Raw genomic sequence first — 17,344 nt, 5'->3', positions numbered from 1 at the left:
TAGGTTCACATGCTGCAATAAATTAACTCAAAAATGTGGAAACAGAAGTCCATATGCTAGTCTAGGTTAATTTAATTTTTTGTTAGCTTTCAAGAAAGCTGGTTCACCAAATTTAAGATAATTATCTGGTTACCTCTGTGTGTATGTATGTATATATATGTGTGTATATATATATATATATAATATTAAGCCTGTATTAGAATATATGTATTAAAATAAAATATAACCTATATAATAAAAGCCTAATATGCTAAGTGTCGGACCATTCATTCGACCATTTGACCAGTCACTATGGCATGCACTGACCACCAGGGGGCAGGCATTCTGATCCATAGGTTAGCTTGCTGCTAGGATCCGGCCAATCAGGACTGCAAGAGATGGGCTGACACACCCTGGAACCCTCCTGCAGTACCTCCTGGCTGGCCAATCTCCCATGGTCCCTTCCCAGCCTCTAAAATATTTCTTCTAATTAATTTCCTTTCAATGTGCATGAATCCATGCACCAGGCTTCTAGTATTTATAGAATGTTTTATTAGAATATATATCATAACCTATATAATATACTATGTGTACATTCTAATATATATATTTTCATTAGCAATGAAAATCCAGATAATAACCAATGTGAAAAATATCATTTATAAGATTTACTGTATTATTGGAAATATTTGTAAGCAATAGAATTTTCAAGTTAGGGACTCTGACTCTCTTAGACTAATAAATGACACTTATTGGCAGAATAATTGGGTGGCATTCAACATTATATGCAAAAGGTCAGGAAATAAAGCATTTCCCATGGAACAAGTAGTAGGTTTCCATCAATTTCTTTTTAGCAGAAATAAGACATGGGATTTTCTACCACAGGTATAAAACCTAGAGCTGAGGACACCATGGTTACAACTTCCAGGCTTTACATTTTATTCTTTATTTTTTATTTATTTAAAAAATCATTCAGAGAGTAAGGGAGAGGGAGAGAGAGATAGAAACATCAATGATGAGAGAGAATCATTGATCCACTGCCTCCTGCATGCCCCCTACTGGAGATCGAGCCCACAACCTGTGCATGTGCCCTTGACTGAAATCAAACCCAGGACTCTTCAGTCCATAGGCCAACACTCTATCCATTGAGCTAAACTGGCTAGGGCTTATTCCTTATTTTTTAATGTCACTTTTGAACCAAGTTACAGGTTTCAACTTACTTTTTTAGCATTCTTGAACCAAGGTATAGACTCTAAATGTCAGAGCCTGGATAAGACTGTGCTCTGGATTTGGGGTCTGGAGAGAGCAAAACTCTCATCCTTTAACTTTTGTGGTGGGACAGAATTAATAAAAAGCTAAGTGCTAAGTAATGAATTCCTTCAAAATAGGAGGAATGCTAGTATATAGATACAGGACAACTAAAAACTACTAAAATTGTTCTAAAGGATTCAGTCATTGTGCAAATGGTTAGTGATGCTTCTTAGAAAGTTGGACCTGAGGGTTCTATTCATGGTTATTTTGGGTGTTGTTCTCTATGTACCATTTTATTTTTCTAAAGTTGCCATATGAAGTGCATTTCATTTAGGGACATAGATTGCTACTTACCTTTGTCATTGGCCTACAATGAGCACCATTTTAGAGTATGAACCTCACAGAGGGAACCTGCATCTCTATGGACCACTGCAGGGATGGCAATAAGTAAAAAAGGAAAGGTTTGATGGCATTGAAACTTAGACAAGTAAAAAGTTTGGTAAAAATTGAAAATGAAATGTATTTACTTTATTTCCCAAGCAATCATGAGAAGAGGATTCCAACACTACTCTCATGATTGTTACAGGAAGATGCCCTACCGTAATAAATGTGTGGTACAAATTTACAGGCACAGTGCTGAAAAATAAAATCACGTATGAATCAGAGCTCATGCATTCAGTAAAAGGAATAGAGGAACCTAAATGTAAATAAGGATAAGTGATGAGATTGCGTTAATAACCCAAATTTACTTATGTGGTAGGTAGCAAGGGATGCCATAAAATAATTTTACACTCTACCGATATTTAAATAGCCTGTATAAATTGTCAAAAATTTATGAAAAAAAACATGGAATATTGAAAAATACTGATTTTAAAAAATAAATATACATGTATAAATTTCAATTTTAAATAAAACACATAACATTTTTAAATAATTACTTCCTTTGAAAAATCTTTTTTAATTAATAGATCAATATCTATCTACCAATCCAGTCATATATAAGGATATTTACAGGAGAATTTAAGTAAAAACAGAATCCTTCCAAATAAGTGCAGCTTTCAGATAAGTCTCAGTCTGTTCTCATCCTGACCTCTGCTACCCAGTTTGCCAAACCTCCGAGCCTCCCATACAGAACATCTGAGTCAGTACTGACACAAATCAGGAGCCATGCCTATGTTTTGCAGTGTACTCTCTATCATAGTACAAACGCAGCCAGGAGTGTAATTATGTTCCCTCACCAGCTTCTGGTCTTTCCAAGAATTACTGTCTGCCGTTCTATAAACCTCCAAAGCTGTAAATAAAATAAATAAATACAAATAAACAATTTTATTTGTGTGATGTGGCTAGAGTTGATTTATTTAATTCATGAAAGATGTTAATTTTTCATAATCAGAGTCAACATCCTGTTCAGGGGTTAGTCCAAGAGCTTTACATGGATCAATTGGTTGCCTGTTTATGCTGACTCAGCAGTTCCTGAGAAGGGACAAAAATATCTAAGTAGCATGCAGCTTTCAAACATCCTGTTTAAGGACACAGAGCTTGGCAATTATATAACAATTCTGACTTATGGAGGAGAGGTGTTAGTTTTAGACATTTAATAATTTAAGCATGGTAATGAAGATGGTGAAGTTTCTCTTTATTTTTACCTGAATTCTGGAAAAAAAAAAAAAAGGTTTACCTCCACATTTCCAAACATTTAACTAAAATGTAACCAAGCCTCTAAGAAGTCCTTTCTCTAGGTCTTATCTCCTTCCCCTTCCTTCATGGGTGGTTTGTGGACATGGGTATGGCTTTGCATGCATGTGTGTATATGCGTGTGTGGGGGGTGGGGGGTGGGGGGGCGCTGGCTCACTATGCAATTATGGAAGTTGGTTAAGAAGTCTCTATGGCTCCAGAAACACTCACTGGCCATGTGATCTTCTCCAAGACTCACCTCAGTCTTCAGTTTCTCCATCTGTAAAACGAGAGTATTAGACCTGGTTTTCTCTCTCTCTCTCTCTCTCTCTCTCTCTCTCTCTCTCTCTTTATTAGCATACTATTAAATTGACTTATTCAAGATGCAGAACAGTTCCAACACACTAAAACAACTCCTCCACACTACCTTTTATAGTCATATATCCATCCCACTCTTAACTCTGGGCAATCACTGATCTGCTTTCTATCACTGTAGTTTATCTTTTCAAGAATGTTATACAACAAAAATCATATAGTATGTAGCTTTTTGAGAGTAGTTTGACTCAGCATAATGCCTTTAAGATTCATCCAGACCAGCTGTGGGCAAACTTTGGCCCATGGGCCGGATCCGGCCCGTGTGAAATGAATAAAACTAAGAAAAGAAAAGACCGTACCCTTTTATGTAATGATGTTTACTTTGAATTTATATTAGTTCACACAAACACCCCATCCATGCTTTTGTTCCGGCCCTCCAGTCCAGTTTAAGAACCCACTGTGGCCCTCGAGTCAAAAAGTTTGCCCACCCCTGATCCAGACTGTTGTATTTTTCAATAGTTCATTCCTCTTTAAGTGTTGAGTAATATTTCTCAGATGGAAGTTCCAATACATAGATATTAACGGTTTTCCTGCAATTTCCCAGTAATTTTCACCTGGTTAGTCTTAGCCTCCACTTACATCACATTTTGACCATTCTTTCCATGCCTGTTTCTAAAGACATTTTCCTCAGCCAGAACTTTCCCACATCCAAATTTTAAATGCTAGACCCTACTGTCTTTCTATCTCTCTTACTCATGAACCTTATAGAAATCACTCAGGACTTGGGTTTGTAGTATATTTATCATTCTTCTCCTTTCTTTATTCTCTATTCTTCTTGCTAATGCTCCCTCATGAGACATCCTCCCCAGTCACTCCCTATATCTGACTTCTCAGTGTGGCCCTTGTTTCATTCACTAGCCATGGCTTCTCTGGTAGCCCACCCAAGCCTCCTGGCGTCATTATAAAATGTTATGACTGTTGAGCAACTAGATCCAAAAGTGTTGCTGACAGAGGGGAAGAAAACAAACCAACAAAATAAATTGTAATACAGATAAGCAAATGTACTGCACTTAAGACAAATATTCAACTCCGTAACTATAAATGGAAGATAGCAGGCATGTGTCTGTCCCAGATCTGACATACCCGGCCTTGTTTAATTCATCCTAGCTGCCCAGGTTAGATTCTGATGTCAAAGGCAGTCAAAAAAATTGAAAAACAATTTCTAATCCACAACCCATGCTTCATAAATGATTTAAGAGCCTGTTAATAGGGAATGGACACTAATATCTTCTATTTTCCCTCATCTGAATCCGCAGCTTCTCAACACTTCCAGTCCCACTCCTACTGCCACAGGCATTGGAGGTAGACAGGAGAATTGAACTTGGTAGACAAAGAAGAAAATTATGTCAACCCTTAAGGGCACACCCAAACTTCTTAAGTCTTCTCTAACCCTGAAGGTAAGCAGAGGTCACCTCTCTGGTGGCTTCAGGGAACAGAAGAAGGAAATGCCTGTGTTTTTTTGGAAGAGGACATGGCCATTCTGGAGGCAACATTTACCTTTAAACAGTGCCCTTTTGGGACTACTAATACTTTGAAGAGATTTCTATCCGAGGATAGCTAAACAGGAAGCATAGTACCCCAGTCCATTCTGTTGGAAAAACTCAAGCTCTTGTTTTAAGATGGTTTTGGTTATAAAATATTGAATTCTTACCTCTATCCTAACCCTCCCCTAGTCACATTTTTGGAACATTAATTATGTATTGTTTACTGTCTACTATCCATCAAATAGAGTCAGAAATGAGTCATTAAAATACTCTTTAAAGCCTTTCCCTGATTTTCTACCATGTGTCAGTCATAGAACTAGGTGCTGTATATATGCATTATCACAATAATGTGGGTAGTTTTTATAATATTTATATTATTGATAAGAAAACTGAGGCCTAAAGATGATAGCTTTTATTTTCTGCATTCATAATGGGTTTCTTTTTTATTCACCATAAAGTAACTTTTCCAGACACTAGCCATTAAAAACTGTTGAGAATTTACACAAACACAACAACATTGTTATTAAATTAAATCTATTGTCAATTTATGAGAAAAAAAACCTACATTTTTTCTCACTGAGCCATTGAAGCAAGAAAAATAGAAAACAATGAAAGAGTACTTTCCTCCATGATTCCTTGACTATTATGCAAATGCAAGCATGTTGGCCTGGGAGGCGGGATATTGATCATGACTGGTATGTGAAGCCAGACCAGGGTTTGGATGAGACGGCACATAGTGCAGTGGTCTTGCCTTCACTCTTACAGCAGAGAGCTCTTCGGGGCTCAGGTGCACACAAAAGGGAACACGGGGTATACATAGAACTCTGAGTGTTGTTCCTTTTTTAGGGAGAAATTAGAGCCATAGCCTGAGGTTGTAACCATGAGCCCTTTTTCTTCTCTCACACTCAGTGTCCAGGTCAGAATGACATGGCTTGTCCTGCCCGTGTGAGGCTGACTCACTCCAAGACCCAGCACTGGAGCGGCCCTGGCAGGGCTCTGATAGCACTATCTACAGGGCCAGGAACCAGGAGGGCAACCTCTCCCTCGCAGACCCTGAGCAGGGTTTGCTTATTTGTGTACTTAAATGATATATTTACTTTTAAAGAGATAGTCCGGAGTCTGCCCAGCTTTGGCTGTGGCATGAAAATGATCTGAGGTATTTCAGATGCCCTCTGTTCCTTCTTTCAGAATGAGCATTTAGAGGCAAAGGGGCTCAGGGCACGTGTCCTGAACAGTAAGTCAAGAGCTTTGAGTTCTGGTCTGGGCATTTCCATGGCAAATTAAGTCATACTGAGGAAACCCCTACCCTTCTCTGAGCTTCAGTTTCCTCTTCTCTAAACATAGGCTGGAATCGAGGGACTTTGTCCCAACAGGGAATTTCTGTTAATTTCATCAGCTCCCTCAGCTCTTAAACTGGGAATGTCATTGAACCCAATACCCCTGAACTAGCAGATGTCCCCAGGTCCTTTTATTCAGCAATGAAATTCTCTTCTTCAGCCAGGCCCAGGAGGTACTAGGTGTGTGAAGCGAGGCTGCCTCTCTCTCCCGTTCTCATACACACTAGGAAAGAAATTGACACCCTCCCCACACAGCCATCCCCACTAATTCATTTCAGAGACTCAAACCTTTTGCTGCAGGAAGTCATAGGTAGTAAACAGCAGTGGTTAAGAGCACAGACTCTGGAACCACAGTGCCTAGTGGAGGGCAACTAAGCACCTCTTACTAGTTGTATGCCTCAGTTTTCCACCTGTAAAATGGGGTTTTAAACATCCTCATAAGATTGTGAGTTAATATATCCAAAGAGTTTAAAGTAGTGACTTGTATACGTTTCGTACGCTAGAAATATTTGCTATTTTATTGTGTTTAACTGCAATCATCTTCGCTACACTCACAAGTTATTTTTTGCTGCACTTTACATCAGTTCACTTATAATAATAATAAAATTAACCAGACTTATGCCAGGCACTGTAGTAAATATTTTGCATAACATATCATTTTATTTATTTCTCTATGGTCAGGGAGAAGGGGTTGTGGCTATGGTCACTGCCTTCATTTGAATGGTTGGTTTTGTGAATACAAGGACTGTGGCTCTCTGCTTCACTGTTATTGTCAGCAGCATTTGTTATAAAGCATGCAGTTTGGGTTTAACAAATGTATGAAAACTCTAATATGGTAAGACTGTCTTCTGGAACAGAGAGTTGAGTTATACTGTGTGACACAGAACAAAAGGATTTTTATTTCTGTAAGAACTTTGTAAAAATCAAGTTGTCTCGCAAAGACAAGGGCTCAATGGAAAAACCATGGGGTTGTCCTCATGAAAGAAAGTGTTTCACCGTGATTGTATGAGTAGGACACAGGTGTTTCAGAGGGGTTTTTACCCTAAACAAGGTTGACCTTGAGTTCCTAGACTCACATAGCTCTGTGAAGACCTATGGCATTACCTGTTATTCTCTGTTCCCCATCATGTACACACATATGAACATGTGAGAGAAGGCTTTCCTTACACTTACTGATTGGATTAATCAAACTATCAACTGATGTGCTGGGGAAGAATGCAAGAAAGAGTTCTGAGTGAGGTGAAAACCACAATGCTCTCTCCACATTCAGGGCTCCAGCGGATGGAAATGTAAGGCCCTCTGCAGCCTGGTCTAACCTCGGGAGCCCATCTGACATGAAGAGGAGAGAGACAAGCGTCTACACTGAGCAGGTTTTCTTCCTGTGACAGAAAGCCTCCTGCCCCAAACCTCCAGAGCACCTCTCTTGTCTGTCCTCTCAGAATCGCCTCACCTACATCCAAAGGCTGGTTTTCCTCAGTCTGTGACCCTCTTCAGTGAAGGAGTTTCTCATGAGAAAAGCCTCCCAGCATCCAGACCCTATTCTCTGATTCTAGGAGGCCCTGAGCCCAGTTCCTGGTGTTCCTTCCTTGGCTCCATCCACTGACCTTAATCCTTCCTCCCCCTCCTCCCTGAACCTTGTTGAGATGTGAGATGATCCATTCGGTGAATATGGCCTCTTCGAGAATACCTCCCTTCTTAATGGCTCATTTCCAAATCCCATCTTATACCTGGCATCACTAGTTTTAAGGGGAAGCACTATAAGGAAGAGAGAATGAATAGGAGAAATGAAAGCGTATAAAAATATAAAGAGTGAGTAAGAGAGTTGTGGGTGAAGAAGGACAGGGTTAATGGATGATAAAATCTACTATTTCTTGAGAATTTTTTTTTATTTTAAAGTCTAATCAATTCTGCTTTATAGGCCGTGTGTCATATCTCTTTCTATATCTCTCACACTAACTTTGTAAGATAAGTACAGTTATTATTCCTATATTTAGATGACAGGACTAAACTCAGAAGAGCTGAGGCTTTTGCCTGAAGTCAGACATATAAGGGACAATGCTAGTGCCTGGACCCAGTCAGACACTGAATGTCCTGCTCATAGCCCCTTGCTGTACTGCCAAGGAGCATTTGATGGATGGAGCTGGGGAAGCATGGAAATTGAGCCGTAGATGAAGGAAGTGGGAATGGATAAATTGATAATTATAGATTTGAAAGCAGGAGTCTCTCATAGCTTGAACCAGGAAATGTTGACTCAGCAAACCCAAGGCACCTGTAGGGACTTTGGGAGCTGGTGTGTAAGATGTGTCTATCAGAAGTTGCAGAGAGGGCAAGGGTGGGGGTAGCTGCCAGCTATCAGGTCCCAGAAGAGCTATAGGTCTGTGGGCTCAGATAGGTGGTCAGGTCAGGTTGGTGGCTCTGGGTGGAGCTCATGAGTCTCAGGGGAAATAGATTGTGAGTTAAGGGCTGAGCATGGGAAAGGGTAGGGAGGCACAACACAGCAGTATTTTACTATCACATGAGACTCACCATCAACAAGGGGCTATGCCTTAACTCCTCTGAGCTCAGCCCCATTATCTATGAAATAAGGATAGTAGTTGTATCTATCTAACGGGGTTACTATGAGCATCCAGAGCTACATAGTTTCTGAACCAATGACAACAATTCAGGCCAGAAATATAGGCTTCCTAGTGACCAGAGGTCTCAAAGCAGCAGAGAGTTTCTAGAAAATAACACCAACTACTGTTTAAATGTAGAGGCATGCTCTAGGTCCAATATTTACTTTGGCAATGACCTGAGATGTTGTGCAACAGAAGTTTCCCTTTCTCCTAGGAAGACCACCTTCCCAGGTTCTAGGGTCCACATTCAGAGCTTAGCTTTAAGGGGTGAAGCCTCTGAAGCCACTGGGCACAGACAAAGGCAGCTGACAACAATTTTGAAGTTTAAAAAAATCACTTTATTGGGAGTATATACAACCCAAGATTTTGAAGCATGAAAGGTCCACAAAGAATCTGACCAGGAGTTAAACAGGAAACAGAGTGATTAAGGAACTTGTGAACAGAGAATAGACTTTAAGAAATAGAGGGATTTAAGCCAGAGGAAAAAGAAAAGGGGATGGGAATTAGTATTGAAATCTTTCAAAATGCCTGGTGCCATTGTAGGGTATTTAAATCACCTGTGAGTTATATGTATTGGACGTTTTATAATTCATGCTTGTGAAAAGTAATATTTTGTTTATTATTTAGTACATACTAGGATATACATAAAGTGCATCATATGAACTATCTTAGTTTATACTCATACTAATATTCAGAAGTAGATTAATGTTTCTTACTGAGGAGGAAACCGAGGCACAGAAAATACAAGAAAATGTATTGAAGCCGTATACCTTAGAAGCAGCCAGTTAGTGACTTGAACCCAGGTGTTCTGGGCTCTCCGACTACCTCCCTGGTCAAAGAGATGGAATAACCTATTGAAGCCCACCGAGCTAGTGAGGCTGCGATGGGGGCTCAGTTCTGCTGCAGAGACTGTGCTTTTCCCAAAACAAAACACCCACACAGACATCCACTGTGGACCCAAGAAACAGAAGTAGCTACTCTTACCCTCTACCACCCACATTTACCCACTTTCCTCGGAGATTGGAGATCAGAGTTCAAACCACATTTGCAGATATACTTCCTCAACATGGTTGCATCTCCTTAGGAAAGTTGAGAGGTAAAGAAGTAACAAACAAACAAACTAGAAACAAGTTCCGAATAGAAGGAGGCTCTATCTTGGATTACAGAGATTGTTGAATTATAGGTTATAGGTAGGGCTGGATAACACTGGAGGCCCATACCTGCCCAAATGACCTCTTGACCCCTAGGCCAAGCTGCACATTTGATTAAGGAAGAGAACATTCATGTATTATAGTCTTCAGTTACTACTTAGGGCTAACCCACTGCATCTTTGTTTACCCTGCTGTAACTGGAAACTCATTGCACCCAAAACATACACTTATCTGTCTATTTCAGTCTGTGTGACATACTAACTAGGGCCAAGACACCATGCTAGGGGCAGTGCTGTGTGATAAGTTAGAAATACAAAAATATGAAGAAAGTCTGCAAATTCCTTGCACCTCCCTTTTCAGAGCCTACAATAAGAGTTCTCCCAAATATTACCGCTGTAAGACTTCTCTAAAATGGAATCTTCTGCCAACGTTTAAAACAAAAGAATGAGAGAAGAAAAAAGTTGCATGAGCTTACTTATATGTGGAATACAAAGTTTAATGCATAGAAGCAGAGAGTAGAAGAGTGGTTACTGGGGCGGGGAGGAGGGGGAAATAGGGAGGTGTTAGTCAAAGGGTACAAAGTTGTAGTTATGTAGGTTGAATAAATCTGGAGATCTAATGCAAGGCATGATGACTATAGTAAGTGATACAATATGAATTTTTTTTTTTGCTAGGAGAGTAGATCTCAGTTACTGTCATCACATATACAAAATGACAACTTTCAGAAAAAGATATGTTAATTATTGAGGGTAGTAATACATTTCACAATTTATATGTATCTCACACCATCATGTTGTACACCTTGAATATATGTAATATTTATTTAAATATATAGGGAAATGGGGTAACCCATTTTGGGCCCCCTAGTCTGTGTATTCCCTCCCTCAAGCTTTGTTTCCCCCAATAAATTTTGTTTTCTTCCCATCAAAAAAAAAAAAGAGGGAAAAAGAAATGCCTCAAAATATTTCTAATCCGAATAATTTTTTGAAAATAAGGTGTGTCCTTTAGTTATAAGTATACACTTATAATATTATGACAACAGATAACACTTAGTGAGCATATACTGTGTACCTATTTCTTTATGCAATAAGTAAAATTATTCCTCATAACAAATCTATGAACTAAGTCATAATTTCATCCTATAGTTCAGAGACATGGAGACATTAAGCAACTTGTCCGAGATTACATTAAGAACTAGGTAGTGTTGGTGTCACTCCCTACGTCCTATGGTGTCATTTGGTTAAAGCATTGGCTGCCTTGTTTTATTAGGTTTGGGTTTATATTCATTACAGACTCTACCTGACACTTCATTCCTTTATGTGATTTCCCTGACCCTAGGGGGCTTACTTATGAAACTTCTGGTGTTGAAGAGAGGAGGGAGGAAGGATTGTGATGAGTAGTGAAGGTTTCTTCTCTGACCATGAAACAATGGGAGCTCTCTTAGACCAAGCCACCCTGTCTCACTGTATTTTAGCTAGTTCCTTATACCTTGCCTAAAGAATTGTTCCATTGTGAAAAAATTATTTTCGTCTGTCTAAGCCAACCTTAAGCTTTCTCAATTCTGTAAAATATTTTGGCCCATTCTTTACTCCCTAGAAAGAACCTAGAGAATCATATTTTTGACCCCCTATATAAATCTTTATTAAGTATGAAAAATACTGTAATACTGGATTATCATGAACTATTGTTTTGACTAGGACTCCTGGAGGCAAGAGATGTTACATGTCTTATTCTTATTTATGATTCAAGCACTAAAATTAGTGTCTGGCACATAGAAGGTACTCTGGGAACATTTGATAGATGACTGTACTTTCTATAAGCCCAGCACTTTCTATCCTCTCCAACCTCCTCAGCTCTGACTAAATAAGCTTCATGTTCCATTTTTGTCTAATCCTCCATTGCTGCCTTCCTATAGTCCCAGCATAGACATTTCTGCCTGGGCCCCAGTTTGAGTCAGTGCCATGCTCTCTATCTTCATGATCTGCATATGCTTCTAGGCAAGGATCTGCCCCCAGGACAGCCATGCTGAATCATGCTGAGTCATGCTGACGCTTAGAGTGTGTTGCCAGATGTTTTCAGCCTTGAGTGATGACAGCTATCTGGGTCCCCAGCAGGAGGCTTAGAGGACAGATGGCAAGAAAAGAAGAAGTTGACTGCAAGACCAACTCCACCCCAACCAGCATCGTGAAGAGAAAGGGATCCCTGAGGCAGAATTGGACATTTTAGACTATATTCTCTTCTAATTTAAAAGGTTATTTCTGCTTGTCCCAATAGGTGGCATAGAATTATCAGTCAGTGTTTATCAGATATTCATTTTGCAGGTTGTATCACATGCATAAGAGCAGAAAAATCTCTCTTGTCTGGATGTGTATGGATCTTTAGTTCATAATCTAATGCTATCAGAATAAATTGAAACATAAGACCTTTGCCAGTGAGCTCCCTGACCCTTTCTCATAAACCAGGGCAAAACCTTAGTTTCTTCTATATAAAGATGTGGCAGGACTGGGTGGCTAAAGGTATTTCCCCGCTCCCACCTTTCTAACAGTGCACATACTGAACAACCACATTAAACAGAATTTTGTAGATGTGGACACAGATATGAGTATAAAAGAGAAAGGCATGAAACAGAAAGAAAATAAAAGACATTATTATTTGCCATTTCAGTGAACTTCCAGACATTCAGGTGACCAAGGGCCTGAGCTCTGAGAGGGTATAGGCTCACATGCTGGGTCAGCTCTGACTGGGGAGGTCACTTAGAAGCCCTCAATTTAAAAAAGTCTCAGGACAGTCTTGGTGCTACCTCTCTAACTGGAAAAATGTATACAACTTAAATCCTATAGAAAAGCAACACTCCTTCAAGGGAGCCAAGAGTGTTCCCATGTGTCAGTAACTGCCTAGGACTACAAAGGCCTAAATACCATGACACAGTGCCAAGGGGGAGAAAACCAGGAGGTTGAGGGATCAGAGAAGGCCCCCAGAAGAACTACATTAAAGTAGGCTTTGCTAGAAGTTAATGTTGGTAAAAGATGTTTCAGAAATGGGAAATGACTTAAGGAATTATACATTTAAGAAAAATAAATAAAAGGGGGTTGGGGGAAGGTGGTAGAAGGTAAAGGGGGGATGAATGGTGAAGGAAGGAGACTTGACTTTGGTGAACATACAACACTAAAGACTGATGATACATTATAGAATTGTACACCTGAAACCTATATAATTATATTAACAAATGTCAAACCAGTAAGTTCAATACATTTTTTAATTAAAAAAAGAAAAAAAAAGCCGAAACCGGTTTGGCTCAGTGGATAGAGCGTCGGCCTGCGGACTGAAAGGTCCCAGGTTCGATTCCGGTCAGGGGCATGTACCTGGGTTGCGGGCACATCCCCAGTGGGGGATGTGCAGGAGGTGGCTGATCGATGTTTCTCTCTCATCAATGTTTCTAACTCTCTATCTCTCTCCCTTTCTCTCTGTAAAAAATCAATAAAATATATTTTTTAAAAAAAGAAAAAAATTAAAAGAGGGGCAGATAGATTAGTTCAACTGAATCACAAGGAATTTTGAAATGGATGTTCATTAGATTCATTTACTGCAATAAACTTCTTATGTTGGCACATACATATTATATATATAACATACATATATATGTATGTATATATGAAGATACAATTATATGTGTGTTATATATGCATACATCTATGTGTCTAAGTATATATATATGTGTATATGTATATAGAAATATATGTATATGTGAATGTTTTCTTACAACTCTATGATATAGGTATTATTATTGTTCCACATTTTATAGATTAGCACTTCTAGGATCACATCTTCTGGTCTCTCCATCACTTAATCTGCTCCTACATTGTGCTTATTGTCCTTCCTTGAAAATTCTAAGCATCCTCTTGAAGAGACAAAAAAGGAGACAATGAACTCAGACCCAAACACATATTTTAGTTTCACTCTCATTTCAGGATATTTATATTTGAAATTCCCCATGCCTTTTACAATTAACCTCAGTTCTGTGTGAATTGGCTCAACATCTACCAGTAGCTTCTCAAGTGTCCCCTTATAGTGAGGAAATCCCTGCCACACTATTCAAAGCAGCAATACCCCTTCACAGTTGTCTCATCACACTCTGCCCTCAATCCAATGTCTTCCTTCATAGGACTTAACATCAATTGAGAAATACCATATATTTACTTGCTTGTTTGCTTTTTGTCTGAATCCTCCCACTATCAACTCTATGAAAACAAGGGCTTTGTTTTTTCACTTTTGTATTCTTCATACTTTTGCAGTGTTCAATGAATGAATGCAAAGCTAGACACAGACACAGACACAACTGTAAATAAAAAAACATATATACATACTGGTACATTCAACTGCTATATACATCAAAAGAAATCTGTGGAGTAATGTTGGAAGAGGTAAGGCCAACTAGAGCTAGTTAGATCTCAATTAGCAAGGATTTTGATCAAATTATTGAGTTACAGGATGTGTCCCATTTGTTTTGTAGGTGGATTGGCTCTTGAAGCTTTATTTTGGCCAAAAAAAGGGCACACAGATTAAGATGGAAACCAGAGTACTTATTAATTTACATGGAGATTTATAACTGGACTATTCATGTCTATGTGAGCAATATTTTTTTTCTTTACATCAATCAGGTAAAAGTCGAGGAAATAAACTATGAAGGCAAGTAACTGGATGCAAACATGCTAAGTAATCATCTTGCCAAGGGGGTCAGATATGGCCTATTCATCCATCTTCAAGGATAGCCTTGGCCTGGATGTAAATGTTATGTGAAGTTCAAAACATATCTAGACTCGAGTCTAAGCCAACAGAGCAACTTTCTATACTCTCCTTGGTTTTTCCTTTTATATAATATTTTTTGTTGGCCAAGTCTCTAAAGATTACAACACTTCTCTTTATATATCAAAACATTCCATAAGATTAAAGCTAAGAGTTCTGGCCTAGGAGTCATTCTGTCTCTTTTAGGAGACTGACTCTCTCTCATTTGTCACTTAATTTGTTTTTAATTTGAAATAAATTTAAAGAATGCAGTTTATTCTACTGGCTTCCTGAGGCTTGCATGTTAACTAGTCACTGTAGCTTTCATGTTTTGACAATACTCACATAGTTATAAACACACACTGGTATATTATTATTATTATTATTATACCATATTTATTAGGAATTTCTGAGGAGTTAATCATGCAGGACCCTCAAGCACTTCCATTATCTACTTGATAGCAACCATGGATGGAGTCTTTGAAAGTAGGAAGAGAAACTCTCTAGCTATCACTGTCTTTAGCTACTCCCCCCCCTTGCCACATCTCTGTGTATTCCTGAGCCCTTATCTGTGCCCCCAGTTTCTGACCCCACCCACCTCTCACCAGCCCAAGTCCCCAGAAAAAGAAAAACACTAGATCTGCCTGCCTCTGTTAAATAAAAACAAACAAAATAAATGCCTCCAAACTCTCAGAAAACAAGTGAGTAAATAAGCTAAAGAAGAAATAAAACAAAGAAAGAAAAACAACAAAAACAGGTACAGGAAAAAACTAGTGACATTGGAACCTGAATGAGGCTCTTGTACAGAGAAGAGCTACAGTAGCTTGTTAGTCTAGAAAACTATGAGGTGTTCCTTTCTGTCCCATATGCCTCAAACTCCAGAAGGCAGGAGTTGTGGGAATTTGATTTCAGGAAGAACCCTCTTAGGGCTAGAATTAGCAAGAGCTAAAGGGGGTTTGTGGATGGAACAATCTTTAACTGTCCCACTGGGTCATACAAACCAAAGGTTCTGGTTTCTCATAATTCCTTATGGTGAATTATCTTGTTAATGGATGGGGTCTAACCACAGTCATTGCTGCTTTAATCTATATCTGGCTTAGTTACCAAATCTAAAATTTACCCTTTTCCAGGGAGATTGAAGATTTTTTTGGGGGGTTGGGGCATGTTATGCTATAGCTTCAATATTGAAAGCCCAAATAAAGTACTAAAATAGCATGCCGAGGTTAAAAGAAAATGTCATTAACATCTTTGAGAATTTAAAAGTCACCAAGTCAAAGACTTCTAAATCTCCAGAAGTGAGTTGGGGTCTTAGCAAAGAATGAATATTTTTCTTTCATTTCTGGATATAGAATTCTAAACCCTAAACCTAGAAGAGTCCTCTTGAGTCAACCCTAAGTAAAAATTTAAATAGCGAATTTATGTATAATTCATAGGTACCACATTTTAACAAAGTTTATAAATTTCCACTTGATTTGGGTCTTGGGTAAGAGCCATAAGATATGGACCAATGACCTATACTTGTGCAATAAACTTAGCAATAGAAAAATTGGAAAGCACTGGTTCTAATTCTGACTCTTCCAGAGACATTTGTTTTTCTATATTGTTCTTATTTCATTGAATACATCAGCAATGCTATTTAAGGTAAGCAGAAACATCACTAGTTCCCAGAATTTTAATCATGAAAATAAATGAAGATAGTTTTACTTAAGGTCAAAAAGCATCAAGGAAACCAAAAGAGTAAAGCCACATTTCAGAGGAGAATGAGAAATGTGTAACTTTCTAAGTTGCTAGGCTCACGATTTACCCTTCAAGGGCCATCATATAGAAACTGTTAAATAACTGGTTTGTTCTGGCCTTTTTTCCCTCACCTCCCAGTGAAGATTCAGTCTATTTAATTAACATGTATATATGACTGGCTACACCATGGCACAGTGTACACAGAGGTCTGTCAAACTATCAATGTCCATGTTGTAAGGCTCCAACCAAAAGATGCCACTCAGAATGAGACCCAGCTCTGGTTCAAAGTCACCTACAACCTTGTGAGAGAAGATGCAGAAACACAGTGTTTATTTTTTTTTAAATTATTTTTATTTTTCAATCACAGTTGACATACATTATTTTATTAATTTCAGGTGTGCACCTCAGTGATTGGACTGTGGTTAGAAAGTAGTGCTGCCTAACCACAGGTTGTGGTCTATTTTCTCATTCTGTGCAATCATACTAGAAAATGTTCATTGGTTCCTTCATGGAAACTACAAGAATTTTTTTTTTCAATTTATTTTGGGCTAATGCAACACCTAATAGGACTTTTGATCCCACCTATTTCTATTATAAAAACATAAATTCAGATGCATAATGGAAGCAGAGGAACTGACATTCTTTCTAATCAAGGGATCAGCTATACTACAAAGTCACTGTTCTCAAAACTGAATGGTACTGGCACAAGAACAGATATATAGACCGATGGAACAGAACAGAAAACCCAGAAATCAACCCAGCCATTATGCTCAATTAATATTTGACAAAAGAGGCAAGAGCATACAATGGAGTCAAGACAGTCTCTTCAATAAATGGTGCTGGGAAAATTGGACAGATACATGCAAAAAAAAATGAAACTAGACCACCAACGTACACCATACACAAAAATAAACTCAAAATGGATAAAGGACTTAAACGTAAGAATAAAAATCTTATAA

At 38.6% G+C, this 17,344-nt stretch overlaps 1 long non-coding RNA gene across 1 annotated transcript in view; it reads right to left on the bottom strand.

Annotated features, from left to right (window-relative positions):
- LOC107181895 overlaps window positions 1-17,344 on the bottom strand; it is a 23,643-nt gene that overhangs the window by 1,747 nt on the left and 4,552 nt on the right. The window contains exons 2-3 of the long non-coding RNA XR_001512603.1: window positions 3,378-3,381; window positions 1,642-1,649 (exon numbers count right to left, since the gene is read on the bottom strand). This is a non-coding gene — a long non-coding RNA (uncharacterized LOC107181895). The remainder of the gene's footprint in view (window positions 1-1,641; window positions 1,650-3,377; window positions 3,382-17,344) is intronic.

The sequence above is a fragment of the Myotis davidii genome, unplaced genomic scaffold (assembly GCF_000327345.1).
Source record: "Myotis davidii unplaced genomic scaffold, ASM32734v1 scaffold694, whole genome shotgun sequence".
Classification (NCBI taxonomy): domain Eukaryota; kingdom Metazoa; phylum Chordata; class Mammalia; order Chiroptera; family Vespertilionidae; genus Myotis; species Myotis davidii.
Note: the sequence above shows the minus strand (reverse complement) of the source record. Positions and strands in the feature narration are given on the sequence as shown.